This window comes from Camelus bactrianus, chromosome 6 (genome assembly GCF_048773025.1).
Source record: "Camelus bactrianus isolate YW-2024 breed Bactrian camel chromosome 6, ASM4877302v1, whole genome shotgun sequence".
Classification (NCBI taxonomy): Eukaryota; Metazoa; Chordata; class Mammalia; order Artiodactyla; family Camelidae; genus Camelus; species Camelus bactrianus.
Window position 1 is genome coordinate 51,412,534 of NC_133544.1, and position 12,545 is coordinate 51,425,078.

The 12,545-nt window shown below is 36.4% G+C and overlaps 1 non-coding gene across 1 annotated transcript; it reads left to right on the forward strand.

Annotated features, from left to right (window-relative positions):
- The first annotated feature begins 390 nt into the window (after positions 1-390).
- TRNAA-GGC (transfer RNA alanine (anticodon GGC)) lies at positions 391-463 on the forward strand. Its single transcript has one exon. It is a non-coding gene; the product is annotated as a tRNA-Ala (tRNA).
- Positions 464-12,545: the final 12,082 nt, after the last annotated feature.

Here is a 12,545-nt window from a genome sequence, read left to right on the forward strand (position 1 = left end):
CTGGATCACACTTTTAAGTATTGCAACAATTTAGAGATTGTATAGTAGGTGGAGCAGCTTGGAAAGAACATAATGTGTGGGGTGAAGAACATAGTGTGTAGGGTGAAGAAACCAGTTGATTAGGGTGCGGTGAGAACAGCAGGGATATATATTGGGTTGTGGTGGGAAATATGTATAGAGTTGGTGAGGCCTTCAGTGCCAGGGTCAAGGAGTTTGCTTTTGATTTAAAAATAGTAGGGATATATTATAGTTTCCTATAATATATTCCTATAAGAGTTAGGAAGATGACATAATGGCTTTAGAAAGATTTATATGACAGTGATGGGTAGAGATAATTGATAGAAAGAGATTATAAAGGCAGAGTGAAATTTTAAAAGTCATTAATGGCGAGGAGGATGTAGCTCAGTGGTAGAGCTCGTGCTTGGCATGCACGAGGTCCTGGGTTCAATCCCTAGTACCTCCGTTTTAAAAAATAAGTAAATAAACCTGATTACCTGCCCCCTCCAAAAAAATCATTATTCATCTATTTCATGGTCTCCATAAGGCATCCTAATTTGCCATTTGGTTTATTATTTATTCCTAGGGTAGAGATTTTAATTAAGCTTGGATATTTCAGAGTGTGATGACTGGACTTATTGCTTTGATTAACGCTTGAGATTGTCTGTAATAATTGCCAGAGCTGATCTACAGCACTCTGCAGTTTTTTAATGTCATATTTGTGATTTTACCAGTGTTTATTATTTTAAAGAATCTTAAATAGATGGCTTATACTTGCTTTGTGAGTAGATTTTTGACAGTTCTGGAACCGTTAAGAAACTGTGTAAGTCAGAATAGGCTGAGTTTGCTGAAGTAACAAACAAAGCCAAATCTCTGTGGCTTAACCCTATAAGAGTTTATTTCTGGTAAATGTTTATTTATGCTGATTGTCTATTGTGAGTCATTGCAGTCACTTGGAGCCCTTATCTCACTGTGTGCTCCCATACTTGCCAAGGCAGTAGGAAAGGAACTTGGCAAATGGTGTACTGTTTCTTAAGGCTAAAGGGATACATGTGATTTTTAGTTACATTTCATTGGTCGAAGGAAATGACCTGACTACTTGTAACTTCAGAGTGGCAGGGTCGTGCTATGCCATCATTGGCCTGAATAAAGGAAAACAGTGTATGTGTTCACATCTCTAATGACCACCACAGAAATATAGTCTCTTTCAAAGCACTCATGAGCTGATGTCTGGAAAGAATAATATCTTCAAGTGAAATTATTTTACCGAGAAGTATTTCATCCACTTCTTAGGTCTATAGACTCATAGGCCCAAAGCAAATTAGAATTTTAATATGAACGGACAAGGTGACCCACAACATGACTAGAATATGATCCTCTTTTATGAATTAGTAAGCACGAAAAGAAACTGAAAACTTCTTGCCATGGAAGTTTGGTATTAGATTCGCGCTTGTGTTCTGCACATTTGAGTACAGAAAGGCCAGTATTTTTTAAAGTGAACTTTCGATGATGAAACAATTTAAATAATACATAAATAATCATAAATATTTATTACATACATACATGTTATTTATGCCTATATGCACAGGCCTTATATATTACTTAGCTAACAAGTGAAGAGTTAGTGATCAGTGGTGACTATGGATCTCTGTATATTTAGCATATATCCTGGATGACCTTTGAGAGCACAGCATGTGGATTTTTAAAGTTTTAACTTAGAGTATTAGAATAGGAATTATATTTAAATTTATCCCAGAATTTTTCAGTTCTGTGCAACATATGAGTTACTATTCCTGGAGAAGTATTGGGTTTTATCCGTTGTATCCTGAAATTTCAAATTCCATGAAAAATAATTGTATTTGAGGAAATTAAATGTGGTCCATAGGGGCTGGCTCAGAAAACCACCCTCATGATAGATTGTGGGCTTCACGTATTCAGCCGCATGCCTCCCGACCGTGGCTGGCAGTTTCTGACTGGGGTTGTGTGCTTCAGCTCTCTGTGTCCCCAGGAGTAGCTCCCTCCCAGGAGGCTCCTGGAAGCCTGCTGTGAACACACGCAGGCCTCAAGAGGGAGCCTCTGCTGGTGGGTTTGAAAAGGTATAAACTTGTGATTTCAGCAGTTGTTTATATAGACTTATATATTTATACTGAAGAATATGACCTGTTCCTCTGATATGACTCGGGTAGGCTTAAGATGTGTGCTTAGACTTTAGATTTCAGGTGTTGAGATTAATGTTGTTAAGAACTATTGTTTGGAGTGGAAGAGAAAACATGGTCCTTTAAGACAGTGTATGAGGTAACAATCGTGTTATTATTGTTGTAGTATCAGTACATTGATATTAATAATACTAATTTTAGTGTGTCATTCTATTTTGTTAATTATTTTGGAGATGCTTATCATAGTTATGAGTTAATAGATGGTGATTGCATTAACTATGCTATAATAACAATAAATATTAAAAGATAATTTTATGTCAAGTTTCATAAAGAAACTGAAATATATAATTATGGGTGAATAGCCATTAAAGATGTAAAATAAAGGGTATTTGAATGGGTAATGTATCTGATTGCAGCTTCCCTATTTAACCTGACTAAAAATGATTATCAGATACTGAGTAATCAGTGGATACAAAGCTACAAATTGCATAATGTCAGTGGCACCAAAGAGCACCCAATGGTATATTATTGGTACCTTCAGTGATGTATTTGAGATGACCGACTCAGTCTTTAGATATTTAATGATGCCACTGTTACCTAGACGTTTTGGGTTCTTCATTAAAGAATCAGGAAAATTATGTTTTTCAGAATTTGTTTCATTAACATGCAATCAAGTGTGTTTTGTATACTTTTCAAAAGAACTGTTGGTAGTGACTCCAAAATAATATATATTTCTGTGTTTGCATGTGTGTGCACATACGTAAGGATGGAACTCTCATCAATTTATGTTAAAATATGAAGTTCGGGTGTCTTGTTGAGATTTTACACTGCAAAACATATCAGTATTTATTCTGATAGCCTTCATGTAGGCTGCAGAGTGTGGGCTTCTGCCACAACTGTCATATCTAGGTTGCCGCTTTGAAGACTTCTCCCACGGGTCTCCTAACAATGGTATTAGCTTTTATTTTCCACTTATTCCACTCTTCAGCTTTCTTCCATTCTCCTTCAATAACAGGGTTTCCTGTGAAGTTGCAATATTTTCACTCTCCTTTAGTTCACTGGTATCACCTGTAAGAACGCAATTCATTGTATGCTGATGTCTTAGACAAGCCAAGGAGAGATAGGTGAGGCGTAGCGGGTCTAGTGTAGGCATGTCTTAGTGCTCATAGTTGGGTTCCTATCCAGGCTCCTGTCATACACGTACTGATGGGAAAGGTGAGGAAGAGAGATGTTAAAATAACTAGCTTAGGCCCGAGGTGCTCATGCTAAGCCCCATGTCAGCAACCTAAAACTTCAAGTTTCTATGCTTGACTCTCCCACAAAAGGAAGGCGTTGGTCAACCAATAAGCTCTTGTTTGCTCAGCACAAGTTACCAGCTCCAAGACTTCCTTTTGTTCCATATGAAGAAAGTAACCCTGCTCTAACCAGTCAGAAAATGCCAAATATAATTCTTTGTTCCTTCTCACTTTGGTCAGTAAAACTCTCTCACCTTGTACAGCTCACTGGAACTCCTTTCTGTCCGTTAGGTTGTATGCTGCCCAATTCATGAATTGTTGCATAAAAACCTGTAAGATCAGTAAATTGTCTGTGGAAAAACTTTTTTCTTAATTGAAGCAAGGACTTGGAAGCATTGTAGGTGGAATGAGGGCACTCAAGGACATGGGAGTGAGATCAAGATAGTCCAGACTGACAGTGCACTAGGTATCTTTCCCTATGTTGCCAGTTAAGGACATACATCATCTTACATATTAAGGCTGAGTCTGCTTACACTGAAGTAGAATATAGAGGCATTTATGCAGATCATTTAAACCAAAGAAAAAGAATCCTCTTGGGTTTACTTGAATTTTCTAGATAGTGTAAGCAAACATGTATTTTAGGTCATGAATTATGCAGAAAATTTCTTCAATTCATCATTATGCTTTTTTTCCCTGAGCTTTCCACAAATACAACTTTTGAGTGAAATACAGAAGAAATGGAAATGTGTATCAGAGACTTAGATTTCTCTTAGATTTATGTCTTATTATTCAGGCTACCACCTAATTTCCTCAGGAGATACCATGATTTTGTATATACCCTGAATACATAGCCATTTGCTTATTTTCTTTGGTGCTGTGTCTGATATTTGCTGTACACTTGGGAAACCCCTTTCACATTTCGGAAGATCAATGGCCACCTACAAAAAGATAATATTTATGTTCTTTGACAGTTTTTAATTTAAACTTTAAACGTTTTCTTTTATGATAGAATCCCATAGTGATCGAGGTACAATGTCAGAAAAGCCTCGACTCTCTTGTTGGTCATGGAAGTTAAGTGATATTGTGGTTAATATAAAGGAACCATGCTCGACTGAGTTTGCATTTTGTCCACTTGTGTTATTCACTGTTCGGGGGTATATGATGTTACTAATAAAACAACAAAGTCACATTATGGAGACCTAGAAGAACATGGGAAATTGACTCCATTTCTAATTCCCCCCTTTGACTCAAACTCCTCCTCCATCATGTGGAGAACACTGGATTTAATTTGCTTAAGCTAAGTTTTACCTTTGCCCTGGATTCATTGATTATTTACTGTACATGTAGTGTAGGAAGGAGATGAGAGATAACATTCTGAATTTTAAAGGTTCGTGTGTGTGTGTGTGTTGTTGGAATTGAATATGCAAAAGGAAGAGATTTCTTAAGCTGCTTACCCTTTCAGCTCCAAGTAAGCTGTGCGCTTTCAACAGATTCAAATGAAAAGCCAAGGAGTACCTCTGGTACTTCCCCCAAAACTGCAGATTCCTCTCAGAGATAATTGAGATTTGAGCCTAATAAAGATCAAGTTATTTCTGCTGAAGACTTTTTTTCTTTTTTTTTAAAACTGAAGTATAGTTGATTTACAATGTTATGTTAGTTTCAGGTGTACAGCATAGTGATTCAGTTATACATACATATATATATATGTATGTGTGTGTATATATATATATAATATACATATATGTATAATATATATATATTCTTTTTCATTACAGGCTATTACAAGCAATTATAGTTCCCTGCACTATACAGTAGGACCTCATTGTTTATCCTGTATACAGTAGTGAGCATCTGTTAATTCCAAACTCCTAATTTATCCCTCTCACCACGTTCCCCTTTGGTAACCATAAGCTTGTTTTCTTTGTCTGTGAGTCTGTTTCTCTTTTGTAAATAAGTTCATTTGTGTCATTTTTTTTTAGATTCCACATATAAATGATATCATATGATATGTGTCTTTCTCTGACTTATTTCACTTAGTATGATAATCTCTAGGTCCATCCATGTTGCTGCAAGTTGGCATTATTTCACTCTTTTTTATATGGTTGAAGACTTCTGAAAAAACTCAATCAAGAGATGTGGTGGCCTCTGCAGACTACTCTTTTGGTGACAGATCTTTCTCCTATACTTTGATAAGAGTTCAGATGTTTCTAGATACCCAGTGCCATTTTTGTTGGTTCCCACTTGCTGGACTGACAGGGTAGGGAAAGAGGAGGCCTGGGCAGGATCTAATCAGAAGTATTTACCTAGAAGTGATTAGAGATAATATCACTGCAAATAATGCCAGGCCCTTATGAAAGAAGTCAGGGTCACACAAGGGCACGATTCAAATCATAAGGGCACAGTTAACACAAGCTAAAGTTTATGCTGGGACCTATCAGTGCTCCCAGTTACCTTTGGATCAAGTAGATGCTGATTAATATCTTAAAAGGTCCTCCTTGATCTGGTTTCTGCCTCCATCTCCATCTGTTTTCTCTCGGAGTCCTAATTCCAACTCTACTCTAGGCAAGTGAGCTTCATCCATTTCCTGAGTCTTTTGTTCTCTGTCCCCATGAAGCCTTCATCCACAGGCTCTGCCTAGCTAACTGTCTGGCTCAGGGAAGAAGCACTTCATTTAAAGGGAGAACCAAATTGCTGGGGAGAGATGTTGAAGAAGCTTCAGTATCTAGCAAAGCGTTTCTAGTTGATATCATTAAGAACATTTGAAGGACATTGAAAAAGAACCTTCAGGAACAATGGGTAACTTCCTGCATTATTGTTGCTTAGCAATAAATGTTTATACTTTTTCCTAATCTTAATCAACCACATGGTCAGTCTGCATTTTAGCTTCCTTCCTGACAGAACTGTTAACCTTGAGTTCCCTGTTGCTCGACTCTTTCCTAGGGCTCACTTAGAGAAACAGTATTCATGGAGGGACATGTGATCTATTTATTTCTCTAGATAAATGTTACCCCTGGGTCAAGTCACATTATCAGGGAGCAGGGTATGGCTTTACCTGAATTACACTTTGATGTCCTGTTCTTTATGCACTATGTGATATTTCACCCTTTATGAAGCACTCATATGTAAGTGGTCATGTTTAGTAAGGGAATGTTGTTAAATATAATCCACACTTGATGGCTCCACAATTCACTCTTAGGTATATAACCAAGTGAAACTCATGTATACATTGTGTCAGGAACACAACATTCATAGTTTGACTGTTCACAATAGCAAAACTCCAAATAATCCAAACACCCACCAATGAGAGAGTAAATGAACGAATTGTGTTACAGACACACAATGGCAAGTTATAAAGCAATCAAAACAAATGAATTATGGTAACATACAATAATATGGATGATTTTTTTGGTTGCTTTAAAAATTTTTTAAGACTTTATTTTTTAGAGCAGTCTAAGGTTCACAACAGAACTGAGAGGAAGGTACAGAGATTTCCTACATAGCCCCTGCCCTCACACATGCAGAGCCTCCACCATTATCAGCAACACTCACCAGAATGGTGCATGTGTTATCAAGGATGAACCTGCATTGACACATCACAATCACCCAAAGTTCATAGTTTACCATTCAAGGGTTCACTCTTGGTGTTATGGAATCGATGGGTTTGGAAAAGTGTATAATGGCATATGTCCATCATTAAATATCACACAGAGTATTTTTTACTGTCTTAAAAATCCTCTGTCCTCTGCCTATTCATCCTGCCCCTCCCAAACTCCTGGTAACCATTGAGCGTTTTGTTGTCTTCATAGTTTTGCCTTAATATGAATGCGTCTTAGCAACATTATATTAAGTGAGACGATAAGTCCTAAAAAATTGGATACAAAATGATATCCATTTTTATGAAGTTGAAAACAACTAAAATAAGAAAAAATTTTAGGAGTACATATAAGTGCAACACACTTACATGAAAAGGAATTCAGGGAATGAGGAACGTGTGATTTAGGATAATGATTACCTTTGGTAGAAGGAGTCTGGGGATTAGGCTAGGCTGGAACCGTGGAGTTGCTGTAAGTTAACGTCAAGGTCCCAGCTGTGGTTATGGGTGGTAGATTCGTAGTTGCTTATTGCATTATTACAACTAACTAATCAACTAACTAGACATGGGGAGAGAAGAATAAAATCCAGGATAACTCATAGAATCCTCTTAATGAGGACCCATGGGAATATTTTCCCCCAAGATTGAGAAAGCTGAGCTTCTCCTGATAAAATGCCGTTTTTTTTTTTCCTGTTATATTAATGCTAAGAATTTTCTAGCTGATTGCATGTTCCTCTTTGCTTTGGCTGCTAGAAGGCTCAGAGTCAAATTTACAGGCCACCGTCAGTAATTATACAGGAATATATGGTATGTCTAACTTGAATCCCAAATTTATCTTATTATTTTACTTAGTTTCTCTTAGTTTTGATCTTTTTTTTTTTGTCTATTTAAAAATACCTTTTTTTTTTTTTTTTTGGTATGCTTTTATATTAGCCTCTGTAAATTCCCTTTCCCTAGGCGGAGAATATAAATGAGTAAGAACAGATTTGCCTGTTGTTGGGCAGTATCCAGTATCTTCTGCATGAGAATGAGGATGACATCTGGCAGTGGGCTTGTACATTATTCCACAGATACTGTGTTTACTGTGTTTTGCAGTTTGTAGGAAAGGAAGTGGGCATATTTGTTAGAAACAATCTGGGGAAGTGTGCTAGGAGGGCTCTACTCAAATAAAGATTTTCATAATAATTGTAAGTAGTTCTCTGGAACATCTACCACACTATGAAAGTCATCCTCAGTTGTACCTAGTTATATCAGTTTTAAGTTAAGCAGAATAGATTAAACTCTAACCTCAGAAAATGGTGTAAGACATTCAAGACTTGAAGGACTGGCAGAGGTTGAGAAGTGGAATTATTGCTTCCCAGGGTAGGCATATGGTCACTGATAAAGCCCAGATCTCAAGTTACTGCAACTAATGTTTCCTTGAGTCTGGATTGCTGGTCCATTGACAATAGACTTGACTATCTGCAAGAGAAAATTTTCCACATGGAGCATAATCTAAGCAGAAAATTGTATTGTTCAGGGTTGGTTTGTTTTCATGGTTCCCTTCCAAGAGGTGTTTATCTAGATTCAGAATCACTTTGTATAAAATTAAGACAACTAACGCTTTCTGTTGCACTGTATTTTAAAAAGTATTCTGTATTAAAGATGTGAACAGGCAATACTGTGTTCACGTTCTTTGAGAAATTTATGAATTTCTAGAAAAAAAATTTGTAAAAATTTGCTAATGACTGGTTATAATCTGTTCACCGAATATGGCATCTCCAAAATCATCAGTGAATAAAGTTTCTCTTTGATACACCCTTATAACCTTGTTTCCTTTTGAAATAAAAGAATTTAGCTATTTCTTGAGTTTCTCAATAGTTTGGCATATAAATGATACTAAGTCAAACAATACTTCTCCAAGCAAATGGAAGCATAAATGTATTTTTAAATAAACAAGAGTTTAAGAAGATAATTTTGTTTGAGGTGTTACTATTTAGGAAAAATTAAACATTTAGACATCTATTTCTTCTTCATCAGAGTGATATAGTAGAAACCCAGTGCAGAAAGAAGAAAACTTTTCTTTAGATTCTTTTGGGGTGGGGGTGGATGATTAGGTTTACTTATTTAATTTTTAGAGGAGGTACTGGGGATTGAGCACAGGACCCTGTGTTTGCCAAGCATGTGCTCCACCACTTGAGCTATACCGTCCCTGCCTTTCTTTAGATTCTAAAATGAAATTCCAGGCATTTTAAGACATAGTTGATACAGATTGGTTAGTTTAGTTGATAATATGTTGGTAAGTAGACTAAAAGACACATATTTAAAAGAGAACTAGTTTTCTTTCTTCACACTGCCTTAGATAGCACCCACACTTATCAACTGTTGTAAGGGAACAAGCATTTTAAAATACTTTTTATATGTGAAGCAATGTGGCAGGCATAGTAGAACATGCAAAAGACGAGTAAAATATACTTCCTGTCCTTAGAGAGAGAGTACAACTTAGTAATAGAAATGTGACAAGCATGCATGAATATATTGCAGAGACACAGTGGCATGATAGAAGTGTAAGGTGGAAGGGCTCGTAACCAGCTTTGCTAGATTATAGAGGCTTTTTTTTTTTTTTTTTTTGATTAGGTAAGCATATATCCTGGTTTGCCTAGGATAGTCCTAGACTATATCTACTGTCCTGGTGTAACTATTAATAGGACCGCCCCCCTCCCATTCTCAGAAGCATTCTGATTTGGAAGATAAATCATATGATCATTCTACTTATGGAGAAAGCAGTATTTAAAATTGGTTTTGAGGACTGGGTAGGATTTCAGCCAGTGGAGCCTCATACTGTGGGGACACCAAAAATGGATTGATCAGCTCATATCTGAAAGAGTGTAGACATCAGGGAAAATGCCAAGGAAGGCGTTGATTAGGCTGAGTGTTAAAGAATGCGAAGTATTTATCTGTGGGCAATGGGAAGGAAGCAACGCAGGAAAAGCACAGGGAAGGAGACGCATATCACACCTAAAGAAGTACAAGTAATGGGTATCAGTGGGTAAGTGGTGGGAAATGAGCATGAGGAAGTGGTCAGAGGCCAGGCCTTGAAGAGTTTGCATACATGCAGTGGAACTGGGACTTTATCTTGCAAATAAGTAGGGGAGTGGTGATGGGGCATCACTGAAACACTTTAGTCCAGAGACTGTCATACTGAGGTTTGCATCTGAAAATGTGGTGACAGCATGGAAGATAAATTGGATGGGTGTGAGCTTAGAGACATTAGGACCAATTAAAAGACCATCACAATAATCACAATGAGAAAAAAAAATAAGGTTTGAACCAAGATTGTGACACATCAGAGATACACATCGAAGAATAATAGAGGAAACGTATTTCCAAAAGAGTTTCTCTGAGTTCTTGACCTGCCTATAATTCTGCTTTTAAAAATAATTAGATTTGAACAAAACTTCAAGAATTATAAAAACTTAGCTTGAATTCACGAATTTAGAAAAATAAGCCTCATTTTTATTGACTAGAATGGAATTCATTTTGTCATCTCAATGACTAAGAAAGTTAAACATTTAATGTGTTGTTTACCTTACCAGCATGGGAAACAGAATAAATTATGTTCCCAAATGAATGTGTTAGTCAAAGTATGTCTATCTATATGTGGAAAGTGAAGTGTAGTGTTTAGAATTGTGATAATATCTGCATAATTCAGAGTGAAAAGCACTGAGATATTTTGCATGGAAGCAGGAGTTCTGGGTCTGAACTGATTGAATAGTAACCTTTGTTCTCCATTTGATTTTCTATACAGCCACAGTCTGAGTACAGACTAATAAAAGGAAATGGTTTGAATAAAACAGGTTTTGATGGGAAAGGCCTTAGGATTTTGTCTGTTTCTCTGGCTTCCCACCTGATAAATAGCTCCATATAGTGTGTGGGCAGAAGGAAAAGAGTGAAACTGTATTTCCTTAACAACTCAGATGCCATAAAGTTTGGATATGTTCTTTAGGTGGATCCTAAAGCTGAAAAACCCTTTGAGCCCTGGATGACTCATAAAAGTGTACTATAATCTTAGATTTGTGGTCTCCTGATCTGCTTTTAACCAAATGGCTTGATTACTTTTTAAATTGCTTTTTCATGACTACCGTACAACTAAGCAGCCATTTTGTTCTTTGTGGGATCTCAAAGAAATAGGCTGTATCGATATATGCAACACATGAACTGTGGAATTGAAGCAATTACTGAATAATTGAAGATAATAAACATTCTTCCTGAAATATATGGATATTTGAAGAAAGAGAAGCCCTTTTTTGTTGACATGAATTATCTAAATTATTCTTTTTAATCTTTCATTTTGCTTGGTGTGCATAGACATAGCTTAAATGTATACTCAAAAGCTTGCTTTAGTCTTACTTGCAAATCTCATTTACTGCTTTCTGACCATCTTTACTTCCTCATGGGATATAAGTCGTTGTAAGCCTAAAATGCTATGATTTTTCCCACCCATCTTAGAGTCTACCTAACAATGTTTATTGAATTTTTCTGTATCTAAACTTCACTTTAATCTTATTCAGCTCTCCTGGAGACTAATTTAATAATTCACACACTCATCTCATTTAAACAATAAATAAAGTTAATTGAAAAAAGCCTCACTTAAAGGAAAAAAAAAGCACAGAAAGGATGAGAATATACACTCTTTACTGAGCACCTGTTATGTGCAGGGCTTTTTACATGAGTTATCCAAAGTAATCTGTGCAGCAAGTTTATTAGATAGGGATCATTATATTGAAAGAACAGAGGCTCTCAGAACAGGGATTCAATCTGTGACCTACTTTTTTTTGACACTCTGCCCTCCCAAACAAGAGGCTAAACCCTAAACAGGCTTTTGACCAGTGAGAGGTAATGAAACTGATTTAAAAATGTAGCTTTTGGAGTTGGTCTTACATAAGACCTCATTTTTTTGGAGAGCTTTCTGTTCTATTATCATCTGTTTATTCTAACATATCCCCAACAGAGATAAAATAACCCTTCAGTTCTGCAGTAGCAAATGTGGAAATTGTCATTTTGCCCTTCTTATATGTCATGCATAGAATTTATTTGTTATAGAATGGCATTTGACATATTTGTCTAGCAGGTTGGTTATGCAAAGGGACTCTGGATTTTGTTATTTCAGAGGATGAAAATAAATAAGAATAACCTCAGATCTCTATAACCACTCCTTTCTTCATTAAACAGGGAATCTTATATGTTGGGTTGTTACTAGGAGTCTAATGGCTCACACAGAAATTGCCCTATCAAAATCCAACATGCTGTTGAGCTCTTTGAGATAATTTAAAAAATCAAATCCAGTTAGAAGCCCACTATATATTGTCATTTTCCCTCTCTGTGTCTCTGAGTTAGATTCATTATCAATTCAGCCCCGAAAATGACATCAAGAAGTTGCCTTAATAAATATTCTGCTCTTCTTTTCTTGAAAGTAAATACATTAGCATTTTGGAAAAGGCTTAAATGATGCACAGGACCATGAGGTAGGTGTTCACTTGTAAGTGGGAGAGTTAGCACCAATTTTGAAAAACACAACCAGAATTT